Source organism: Silurus meridionalis, chromosome 17, assembly GCF_014805685.1.
Source record: "Silurus meridionalis isolate SWU-2019-XX chromosome 17, ASM1480568v1, whole genome shotgun sequence".
Taxonomy (NCBI): Eukaryota; Metazoa; Chordata; class Actinopteri; order Siluriformes; family Siluridae; genus Silurus; species Silurus meridionalis.
The window spans coordinates 26,943,998-26,956,109 of record NC_060900.1 but is presented as its reverse complement, the minus strand read 5'-3'; the positions used below and the strand labels follow the sequence as shown (position 1 = coordinate 26,956,109).

The 12,112-nt window shown below is 42.4% G+C and overlaps 1 protein-coding gene across 2 annotated transcripts in view; it reads left to right on the top strand.

The window, feature by feature from the left end:
• Nucleotides 1-3,311: 3,311 nt before the first annotated feature.
• Nucleotides 3,312-12,112, top strand: part of cdk16 (cyclin-dependent kinase 16) — a 31,415-nt gene continuing 22,614 nt past the window's right edge. The window contains exons 1-2 of one of the 2 annotated variants that reach the window (XM_046871210.1): nt 3,312-3,534; nt 3,695-3,752. The gene's annotated coding sequence lies outside the window, so the exon portion shown is untranslated. Of the gene's footprint in view, nt 3,535-3,694; nt 3,753-4,016; nt 4,494-12,112 lie in introns of those variants that run through there. The other variant, XM_046871209.1, reaches the window with a different exon arrangement.

The window sequence follows — 12,112 nt, the reverse complement described above, 5'->3', positions numbered from 1 at the left end:
TTTTCTCTCGAATCGGAGAAGCTATTCACTGTTTCTGTGCTCGAGCGTAAAAGACCGGGTTTTGGCCTCCGAAATTGGAGCTGACATCATTACAGAAGTATTACATCATCATTAAAAACAGGAAGGAGTACAAACAGGTTTTTGTCTGTGATGGGAACCGAGAAAGATTCGTTATTTTCCCACTTCTCATTTCCATTAAATCCACCTTAAAGCTGAGTAATAAACACCAGGGCTTTACTCTCTACACCAGGGGGTTTCTGAAGTGGGTTCTTATGCCAAAGCTCCTGGGCTGCATTTTTCAAACTTTTACAGTATTAATCTCTCTGCTGAAAATTCCTAATAATTTAGAAATCATGTTCAGCTTGATTAGCTGCGTGTGTCCTGTGTGTTAAAGTCCTGGAAAATTCAAAAGAAATGATATGTTCATGGATTTATTACCAGGGATGAAGGTTCTGGGTAAGATCTGTGACGATGGTTCTTGGACTAAAGGTTCTGGGTTTAATAGTCCTGATCATAAGATCCTAGACATAAATATCTTGGTTTCTGTATTTACATTCCTAGATTTTAATTCCTGGGCTTCAGATCCTTATGTTAAATTTCTGTTTTAAAGTTTTATGGGATTAAATTCCTAGTCAAAAGTTCCTCAAGTTCCTCGAAAGAATATTTTTGTTTTAAATTCTGGGATTACGTTCTAGGAAAAAGGGTTCTTCAGTTCCTCGACCGAACGGTTTTATCTTACATTTCTAAATTAAAGGTCCTGAGGATGAAAAGGTTTTTGGAGTAAGTTCCTGAACTAAAGGTTCTGAGTTGAAATTCCTGGATGAAAGGTTTTGGAAGTAGGTTCCTGGATTAAAGCTTCTGTGATAAATTCCTGGACTAAATATTGTGCAATTAAACTCTTAAACTAAAGTTTCTGGGATTAAGTTCTTAGACAAAAGATCCAACAGTTCTTTGATCGATCTTGGAATTAATTTCTAGACTAAAGGTCCTGGGATTAAGTTCCTGGACTAAAGATTCTGGGATTACATTCTTGGGCACAAGAACCTTGTCTTAAATTTCTAGACTAAAAGTTGTGGTCTTTTGTTTCTGTCTTTGTCATAAGTTCCTGAACTAAAGGTTCTGTGATTAAATTTCTGGACAAAATGATTTTCAGTTCCTCAAATGAATGATCTTGGCCTTAAATTTCTAAATGAAATGTTCTGGGATTAAATTCCTGGACTAAATCTTCTGGGATTATACTCCTGGACAAAAGGCGTTTAATTCCTGGACTAAAGCTCTGGTTTTTAAATTTCTAGACTAATGATCCAGACCTTAAGTTCCTGCCATACCTTCCTGAACAAAAATAACTCAGCTAACATTTCCAGCCTAAAGTTCCTGGATTTACATTCCTGCAACTCAATTCTGGGCTAAAGATACTGAGCAACAGTTTTTTTTATCATGAAAGGTCCTAAATCACTTCTCTAAAGTTCTTGTGTTTAGATCCTGGACATTTCTTGGCTTCAGTGCATCAGTGAAAAAAAAAACAAACAAACAGCAACACACTGAAGTGTTCTGACAAGCCCTGACCAGTCATGGTATCGAAATACTGCACACAAAGTGTTGCCCAGTTCTTGGGACACGTTTCCGGATGCAGCAGCATGACCCTGATCAGGATTAAGTGCTTACTGAACATGACTGAATGAATCAGTGTGAAAGCTGTTCATAGACTTATGAATAAAAAGACGCGTGAAAGCAGCGAGTGGATGTGAACAGGGTCGGAGATGTTTAAAAAAAATATATGATCTGATCTGTGACTACACGTGTGACCTTTACATTATAATTATCATAAATGTAGTCACGGTCACACTGTGTGTGTGTGTGTCTGTGTGTGTGTGTGTGTGTGTGTGTGTGAGAGCATGGCCGTGCCAGCGGCTAGTGTTACATTTAATTAAGGCCACTTGTGCATTGTCTCTTTAAACTCAGTGCCATTTCACATGAATGCAGAATGTGTTTCTTGCATGTGTGGATATTCTCAAAAAAGAAAGTGTATTCCTTCTGACTTTATAGTCCAGATTTTTTTATATATATATATATATATATATATATATATATATATATATATATATATATATATATATATATATATATATATTGGGAAATATTACAGAATTAAGGCCACGCTAAGCTTTCTATGTTCCTGTGATTTTTACCAGCAACCGATAATCCGCGTTAACTTGGTTCTCAATCACCACCGCTGCCGAGCTCTGGTTCCCTGATCTCACGATGATGCAGGAAAAAAGAAAAACCATAAACCCCAATAAAGTGCACAAAGGACTGAGTTCCAGGCTCAATGAGTGTGTATCTGGGCGAACATGAGCTGCTGGGGGTTGTAGTGCATGCCAGAGCTGTGACTCACTCACAGCTTCACTGACCTGCTCAACACACACACACACACACACACACACACACACAAACATAACCACACATGCACAATGCAACAATCTGCATACTGTGGCATACATTCTTTTCATTCACTCCCTCAAAAACACATGTATGAAGGACAAATGTAATGTGCATATCACACACACACACACACACACACACACACACACACACACACACCAGGGCTTTAAATAATAAAAATAAACACAAATCAAAGCATTAGAAATTATGTTGCGTCGGTTTTTTTTATTAATTCATTGATATGAATAAAGTTTATGACAGCATTGTGGATATTCCATCCGAATATCTTGAGCGTTCGGAAAACTATACATTTAATGAGTAACGGCATTATCCTTCCCCACGTCCATCCATTTTCTATACCAATGGGTCATGAGGGAGCCTGGAGCCTGCCGCGAGGGGAAACAAAGCCAGGGGGGCATCCTAATGCTAATTAGTACACCTTTGGGAGAAAACTGATGTACCAGGAGGAAACCCCTTACACACTGGGAATGCATGAACACACAAAGCAGAGCCTCCAGCAAGAAAGCTATTTTTGTATTCAATCAGATGTTCTATAAATGGAGCTTTTTTTTACTGTGCAGTTGTGTGTATTTTCAAAATGGGAAATAATGAGCTCTTTGAATGCATTTGTATTGCTTTTTGTATATATATATTTATAGTTTTAAAACTAGCTTTGTTTACAAGAAAGTTCTTTATTTATCTACATTTCCAGTACAGTGATCCCAGCATTCCTGACACTTCTGGAACGTGTCCTGAAAGTCTTTATTTCGAAACATCTTCTGTGACTTGCGCTAGATCTCCGCAATTGTGTCAAAATGGCAAACTTTGAGCCGGATCTTCATCTTAGGGAGGAGGCGAAGTCCATAGGAGCCCGATCTGTCGAGTAGGGTGGGTGCAGAAGTTAGATTGTGTTGAGCTCGGTGCTTAGCATGCTGACTTATGAAGGTCGGTGCTCCCTGTGACTGTGCGTGCAGCCCTGTGATGTCATCTGTCGGCTTGTTTCAAAACTAGTCTCGAAACGTATTGATATCATCACATGGATTGGTGGATTTTCTGCAATTCTTCGTGGCAATTTCTCTCAAGCTGGGTCAGGTATGATGAGGACCGTCAGCAGACATCCACTTTTAGATCTCTCCAGAGATGTTCAATAGGGTCAGGGCTCTGGCTGGGCCATTCTAGGACATTATATGAAAACAGATTTCTATAAATGGCTGTCGATTTTTAAAAATTAAAAAAGAACTCTTTACTACAGGGGTGTCCAAACTTTTCCACAAAGGGCCGGTGTGGGTGCATGTTTTCATTCTGCTCAGGTGAGTCCACACCAAATTCTACCTGTTTAAATCTCATGTATTTTGCACTGCCTCTATTTTACATACCCTCTCCACTAATAGCACAGCCAATGTCTTTATGCCACCACACCAGGACGAATTTGTACATGTAACCCATAAATACTTTGGCAATCAAAGTGATTCTAAATCTACATTTGAAATCTTCAGAGGTCTCCCCTGAGGATTCAGCCTAAATGGTACGGTCCTCCTTGTTTGAATATAATTTGGACTAGACCATTCTGGGCCGTTTCCAGTGTTCAAGGGGGGGGACGTAAAGCACTTTCTTTTTTATATTGGCGTGAAAACGTGTCAAGGAAGTTATTACACGTTTCTGTAAGCTTCACAAGGATTGTGAGAGCTGTATTTACGTGCGATTTGGTCGAATTCGGGCCTCTCGGAGTATGTGCGTGTGAACGAGTCCCGGATCTATTCGGAGCTCAAACCCGACTGCTCCCTTTTCCCTTCCACTCCGGATTTGGCCAGCAAGCGAGGCAGAGAAAGTGAACAGCTGCTGCGGGCGTTTCTGACACGACCCGAGCTTTCAAGAGTGGGGGGACGGCGGAGTTTCTGATGCCGTCTGACGGGAAAGGAGCGGAACACGACCGCAGCACGTAGGGAAATCATGGCGGAAGATTACTGGGAGTGAACGACGGTAACAGCAGCGGCGGCTTCGGGATATTAAGGATTCACAAGGACACACGAGAATCTCACCTCCTCCATCGGGTAAAGAAAATAATAATTACAATCAATACGGTTACACATTTCCGTGCTTGTGTACTGACTCCGTTCCATACATTCCTCCTGTACCTGCGTGCGCGCGCGCTAAATCACCATGGAGATCCAACACCGGAGCTAGCATGTCAGCTGGTGTTGATGTGACTAGCTAGCGAGCTCCATATTTATCACTTTATTCTTTCATTTTTAGGATGAAAAGATTAAGGTGTTTTATATCTGTGTGTGTGTTTATATATAACTATCTGCAGGTGTGTTATGCAGCGCTTGAGACTGAACAGCTAGTCGGACTTTGCTAGCTCTAAGACCACCCCGGATTCCGTTAAACAGCAAGCTAATTAGCGTGCGCGCCCCCGTGTGCGCGTGCGCGCGCGCGTCGCACTTAATTAGTTCGGGATGGCGCGAACATTCTACCGTGCTGGCGCTCATCTACCGAGAGATGGAGGGATAAAAATAGAAAGATGGGTAGTTAGAGAAAGAGAGGTTGATGGTTGGGAAAAGAAAGATAGATAGATAGATAGATAGATAGATAGATAGATAGATAGATAGATAGAGGGAAAAAAGAGAGAGCTAGATAGACAGATAGAGGGAAAAAGGGAAGAGAGAGAGATAGCTAGATGGAGGGGAAGATAGATAGATAGATAGATAGATAGATAGATAGATAGATAGATAGATAGATAGAGGAAAAAGAGATAGAGAGATGGAGGAGGGAGGGGAAAAAGAGAGATAGATAGATAGATAGATAGATGGGGAAAAAGGAAGAGAGAGATGGAGGGAGGGAGGGGAAAAAGAGAGTGAGAGAGAGAGAGAGATAGATAGAGGGGAAAAGGAAGAGAGAGAGATAGAGGGAGGGAGGAAAAAGAGAGAGATAAATAGATAGATAGATGGAAAAAGGAAGAGAGAGAGAGAGAGAGAGAGAGATAGATGGAGGGAGGGAGGGAAAAGGAAGAGAGAGAGAGATAGATAGAGGGAAAAAGGAAGAGAGATAGAGGGAGGGAGGAAAAAGAGAGAGATAGATAAAGAGAGAGAGAGATAGATAGATAAAAGAGGGGAAAAAGAGAGAGATAGATGGAGGGAGGGAGGGAAAAGGAAGAGAGAGAGAGATAGATAGAGGGAAAAAGGGAAGAGAGAGATAGAGGGAGGGAGGAAAAAGAGAGAGAGATAGATAAAGAGAGAGAGAGATAGATAGATAGATAAAAGAGGGGAAAAGAGAAAGAGATAGATAGACGGGAGAGAAATTATGTATGTGTATGTATACAGATCACAAACCTGAATTCCACACCTGATTGGTCGAGGTCTGGGTTCCCAATGACCACCACAGGTATTGGACTTTGTGGTGAGAGTAGTGAGCAGGTTGAGAAGAGCCTGGAGAGGTGGAGAGACATGCTGGAGAGAAGGGGAATGAAAGTCAGTAGGAGTAAGACAGAGTACATGTGTGTGAATGAGAGGGAGGGCAGTGGAGTGGTGCGGTTGCAGGGAGAAGAGGTGGAGAAGGTGAAGTTCAGGTACCTGGGGTCAACAGTGCAAAGTAATGGAGAGTGTGTTAGAGAAGTGAAGGAAAAAGTGCAGGCAGGGTGGAGTGGGTGGAGAAGAGTGACAGGAGTGATTTGTGATAGAAGAGTATCTGTGAGAGTGAAAGGGAAAGTTTATAGGACTGTGGTGAGACCTGAGATGTTGTATGGATTAGAGACAGTGGCATTGAGTAAAAGACAGGAGGTGGAGCTGGAGGTAGCAGAGCTGAAGATGTTGAGATGTTCGTTGGGAGTGACGACGATGGACAGGATTAGAAATGAGTTTATTAGAGGGACAGCGCATGTAGGACGTTTTGGAGACAAGGTGAGGGAGGTGAGATTGAGATGGTTTGGACATGTGCAGAGGAGGGACATGGGGTATATCAGTAGGAGAATGCTGAGGATGGAGGAAAAGGGGAAGACCAAGGAGGAGGTTTATGGATGTGGTGAGGGAAAACATGCAGGTAGTTGGTTTGAAAGAGGCAGATGTAGAGGACGGATGGAGATGGATGATCTGCTGTGGAGACCCCTGATGGGAGAAGCTGAAAGAAGATGATTGAGAGATGGAGAAAGAAAGAAAAAAATATATATGAGGATTATTAAGTGGGAAGTTGTTGCTCATTTTTTACGGTCAGGGGGTCGGGGGTTCAATCCCCAGTATCTCCAAGCTGCCACTGTTGGGATCTTGAGCAAGGCCCTTAACCCTCTGTGCTCCAGGGGTGCTGAGGGTTCTGGGATATGTGAAGAATAGAATTTCAGAGCATGTGTAGAGTGGAAGAATGTGGTGAAGAAAAAGTGTGGAAACATCTAGTCCTCATAGGGTTTGTATGTTCGGATCAAACTGTTTTTATTAAATAATCCAAATCCATCTTCATGGTTCTTCAACCTGGAGAACCTCCTCAGCACCAGTAAATGGTTTCTACTTGAAAAGCAATCCATTCAGACGCAGGGCCTGAGGGTGGATCAGGCAGAAAGCAGGTGGGATCACTGGTACATGAGGAGGAAGTGTATCTCAAGTATTTGCTGAAATAGTTTTAAGGTAGAAGAACACTCCTGGATCTTCTGAAGCTCAGGGTATATTAAAAACGTAAGAAACGATCAGTCATTATCGCATGTCCTCGTGCCCGAGTTATTAAGAAGACTGTGGCACACGTGTCTCGAAGGCAGCCTCTGACTCAACACTGCATCCGAGGAGGAGTAGGAGCTAAACACGACGCTCTGCTAGGTCCATCACCCTGAATCATCACAGATAACTGTGCATCGCAAAAACAACAAACCAGCCCACATGAGTCCCGGAAGAAAAAGACGTGCTCCACGTCTTCATCCAGCTCTTTATCTGTTGCCTTGAAGCACATCTCCCAGAAGACCTTTTTCTCAAAAAGCCACCAGGTGATGGGATCTGTTCTTCAATCTGAAGCCGTCAATTTGACCCTATTTTCATACGGATACTCGGATTTGGGAGGCGTTTAAGCCGAATTGGATACGGACGTTAATCCCAGAGGAGACTCGCGTTACAGTGCGCTTTTTTTCCCGAAACATCTGTATGGAATGAATGGAGAAAGATCGTGTATGGTTTCACTCGCAAGGAATGTTTGATTCCTTTCCTGCAGGACGTCAGAGTTCTGCACTTCATTATTCGGCTCTCACGTCGTTGCACGCGTGAAGCGCACGTTACAGGCAAAAGTATTGGGACACCCGGATTTAGTTATGTGACGTTCAGTCCATGTGACTGTTCTTTTCCTGAACCTGTTAACACAAAGTCTGAGGAACACAGAAAGGAAATTTTCTGTCCACAAAGCCATGGGTTCGAGTGGAAGATCTCCTGCTATAGAGCAAAATCTCCATACGCACACTCGAAAATCTAGTGGAACATCTTCCCAAAAGGCCTGGAGGTTATTATAAGAGCAGAGGGACTGAACGTGGAATGGCATGTTCAGTACATACCAATCTAATGCTTGGGTGTCCCAATACTTCTGGGGATTTACAGTAACATTTGACATTCTGGCAGCTGCGCTTATCCAGAGCGACTTACAGTTATCTCAGGGGTAAGGGCCTCGCTCAAGGGCCCAACAGTGACCCCTGAAATACTCACGCTCTTTGAAATGCTCCTGCAGCTTTTCAGAATGTTTGTTTGTTATTTTCGTGGTGTTTTAGTTCTTTCTTTCGCTACTCCGAATATATTTCACTGTATTACGACTGCTAATGAGATCATCACGCAGCAGCCAATCAGCTTCCTGTTATTGGTGTGAATCTCTCGGATTGTACCACAGATGTAAAACTGATTATTGTTTCAGAGGAAGTGTGAGTTTAGCATTTATGTAGGGCTCGGTTAAGTGTGTGTGTGTGTGTGTGTGTGTGTGTGTGTGTGTGTGTGTGTGTGTGTGTGTGTGTGTGTGTGTGTGTGTGTGTGTGTGTGTGTGTGGTCTCACATTTTATTCCTAATGGTTTTAAAACAGTGTTAAAAAGTCTAAACTCTGACCTGCAGAAATCCTGATATTCTAATAGTGAGTTTCTCAGTAACATTTCACACTCGAACACCAAGCTTCTCTTCTCTTCTCCTCTTCCTCTCTCTCCTCTCTTCTATTTCCTCTCTTTACTCTTCTCTTCTCTCTCTTCTTTCCTCTTTCCCACCCCAGCATTCGCTCTGCTCTGTCACACACCTGATCCCTTCTTTCCTCTTTCCTCTCCTCTCTTTCCTCTCTACTCTCCCTTTCCTCTCTTCTCTCCTCTTCCTCTCCTCTCTTCCTCTCTCTTCTCTCCTCTTTCCTCTCTTCTCTCTTCTCCTCTCTCATATTTCCTCTCTTTACCTCCTCTCTTCCCTCTCTTCTCTCCTGTTTCCTCTCTTCTCTCTTCTCCTCTCTCCAATTTCCTCTCTTTACTCTCCTTTTCCTCTCTTCTCTCCTCTCTTCTCCTCTCCAATTTCCTCTCTTACCTCCTCTTCCTCTCCTCTCTCCTCTCTTCTCCTCTCTCCTATTTCCTCTTTACTCTCCTTTTCCTCTCTTCTCTCCTCTCTCTCTCTCTCTCCTCTTTCCTCTCTTCTCCTCTCTCTCTTCCTCTCTTCTCCTCTTTCCTCTCTCTCTTCTCTCCTCTCTCTCTTCTCCTCTCTCTCCTATTTCCTCTTCTCTCCTCTTTCCTCTCTTCTCCTCTCTCCTATTTCCTCTCTTCTCTTCTCTCTTCTCTCTCTTTCCTCTCTTCTCCTCTCTCTCTCTTCTCTCTCTCCTATTTCCTCTCTTTACTCTCCTCTTTTCTCTCTCTTCTCTCCTCTTTCCCACCCCAGCATTCTCTCTTCTCTTCTCTGTCACACACCTGATCCCTTTAGAGAAAGAGCTGATAATTGGTTGATGTTTTGTAATGCAGCTATTCTGAGCTCAAGGTCGAGGGTTTTTTTGTGTCTCCTTTCTCTTACTATAGAAGCTCGTTTCTGCCACTGAATAATAATAATAATAAAAAAGGGTATTGCAAACTTACAATTCTGACTTTTTTCTCAGAATTGTAAGATATAAACTCTTTTATGACACGTTCTGTGGAAGCCCCGTCAGAAACCACGAGATTCTTACAGAATACTGAAGTTACTGTACCTTTTTATTGTAAAGTTTTTGTATTGTGAGTTTTGTATGGCGTTTTCCCAACGCCAAGGTTTGGCCATATTAACTCTTTAGCATGAAAATCCTTTATGATTTGCGTATGTTATAATAGAAACGGAAGCCTATTATGTGTTTTGCCAGAAAGTGTCGCAAATGAGATGACTCAGTCAGTGTGATGGAAATGAGATCCAAACATCGCTTGTCTGGAAGCAGTGGTTCCTTGGTACTCACAGCGAAACGAAAATATTGTAACGGAAGCTCTGATTGATAACGATCGAAAAAGCAGAACTAGGGTTGTAAAGGGGTGGAAAATATCCGGTAAATTTCCAGAAACCTTCCATTGGAACTTCGGAAATTTGGGCAGTATTCCAAATTAGAAACTTGCAAAAAAAAAAAAGACCAACCAGGATTTTGAAAAAGAAATTGGGGAAATGTATATTTAATCAAACAAACATTAATACAAAAATTTTTGATCATAAACAGACCTAATAAAGATTTATTTTTTATTACATTTTTGACTTAATTGTTAGTAGAGGTTTTTTTTGTACAGTCGCTTACACAGACATTTTTTTGACGTTATTTTGTGTGAAGGACTGAAGAAATGATGCGTGTTGTGTTACGGATGAACGCACGGTGCGTGTAGGGGCCGTGGCCTCAGTGACCCTGCTGTAAGTGTGCATGTGATTGATGACTGTGCAGGTAGAAATTCAACAGAAATATCAACAACCTTTAAGATCTCTGTTTTAGGCTCACCTGTAATTTTGTAAATTCTCTGTTTATTCAGTCATTCCCATGAAAACATTTCAGTTTTGAGAATTTCTGGAACCCTAAACAGTACATCAAATCGAAGCTTCTATAAACTAAAGATTTTACCCCAAAATGCAGTTAAATCCTCAATTCTGATTGGTCGGGAAGTGTTTCTATAGCAGACGATCACGTCTCGTTCACTTCTACAGGGTTGAGGTTTTGGAGCTCTGAAGCGGGAGATCTTCCACTCCAACCCTTTAAAAGCAAATCGTCCTGGAGCTTGTGCAGGAACAGGTTCGGGTCTCCTGCTTCAAGCCAAGGGACCTTTTGCGGTTACAGCGTTGGGAAGAAACTTTATACAGAAAAGGCGGGTGTCCCAATACTTTTGGCACCGTTTAATCGTCACGTCGGATATTCCGTGAAAGAATCCTAGCGAAAACAACGTTTTACAACGAACGATTAAATGAAATACCCGCCGCTGTACACAACCTTCGGGCGAGTGCGATCTAAAGGTCAGGGTTTTTTCTTTTTTCTTGCCTCATGCGTATCGACAGCGTGGGGAAATAACAGCGTCTGAAAAGCCAAAGGGTCTGTGCTCATGTCCAGAATTCATTCCTGCTTCATTTACATGGAGACATAATAAGAACGTGGACTGCACCCCAGGCCTCCTCACCTCACCTACATCCGTACCTGAAGAGCAAAAGGGGACAAAATGTGGAATGGGATGTTCAAAAAGAGTCCGTTATGCTTCTAATTGATGTTTATGCCTTTTTTATATTTTGTGGGTTTCCTCTGGGTTCTCCGGTTTTCTTCTCTGTTGCAAAATCCTTCCAGTATGCAGATCGCTACAATACAAATCAAGTAAAAAAAACATGATTGAAGATAGAACCACAATACGGGCCGCATAATTATAACTGTTAGGTTCAAAACATACCTTGATTTATTTTGGAGCAACACTCAATACACGGGAAAACAAAATGTCATGTTCTTCATCCTGAATCTTCTCCTCAACCCTCGCTGTTTTCTCCCCGTTCCTTCATTTTTTCGTTCTGCAGCGTTTCCTGTGTTACCTGTCCAGAGCGCACCAGAGTTTAGCGGTTGGTGCGTCAGTAATAATAGTCTGTGGGGGGAAACGCAGTGCTCAACATAACTCAACATTCAGCCATTATTGACTAAATAACTGCCAACAAAAGTGAGTACACCCTCAGTGATAACAGCTGTTACGTGGTGTAAACGTGCAAAGCCACACGTCCTGTTCCTCATGTTAATGTTCTTGTCTGCCTGTTAGAACCATACAAATGTGTGTATCTTGTATTAGAGAAGTTAAAATGTGGTGCTTTGAGTCCAAATCTTTCATACTGACCACTGGATGTTCTACATGGACCTCATGGTAAAGAGTCTCTGAGGATTTGAGAATTAGAATTGTTGCTCTTAACAAAGATGTCGAGGCTGTAAGAAGATCAGTATCACCCTGAAACTGAGTTACAGTACAGTGGTCAGGGTCATACAGAGGTTTTCTAAGACAGATTCCACTCAGAACAGACCTCACAAGGGTCCATCAGAGTAGTCGAGTATATCTCCAGACCTGAACCCTATTGAGAACCTGTGGGGATCCTCATGCGGAAGGTGGAGAAGCTCCATGCATGTAACATCCAGCAGCTCTGTGATGTCATTATGGAGGAGTGGAAGAGGATCCCAGCAACAACCTGTGCAGCTCTGGTGAATTCCACACCCAGGAGAATTAAAGCAGTGCTGGATAACAATGTGC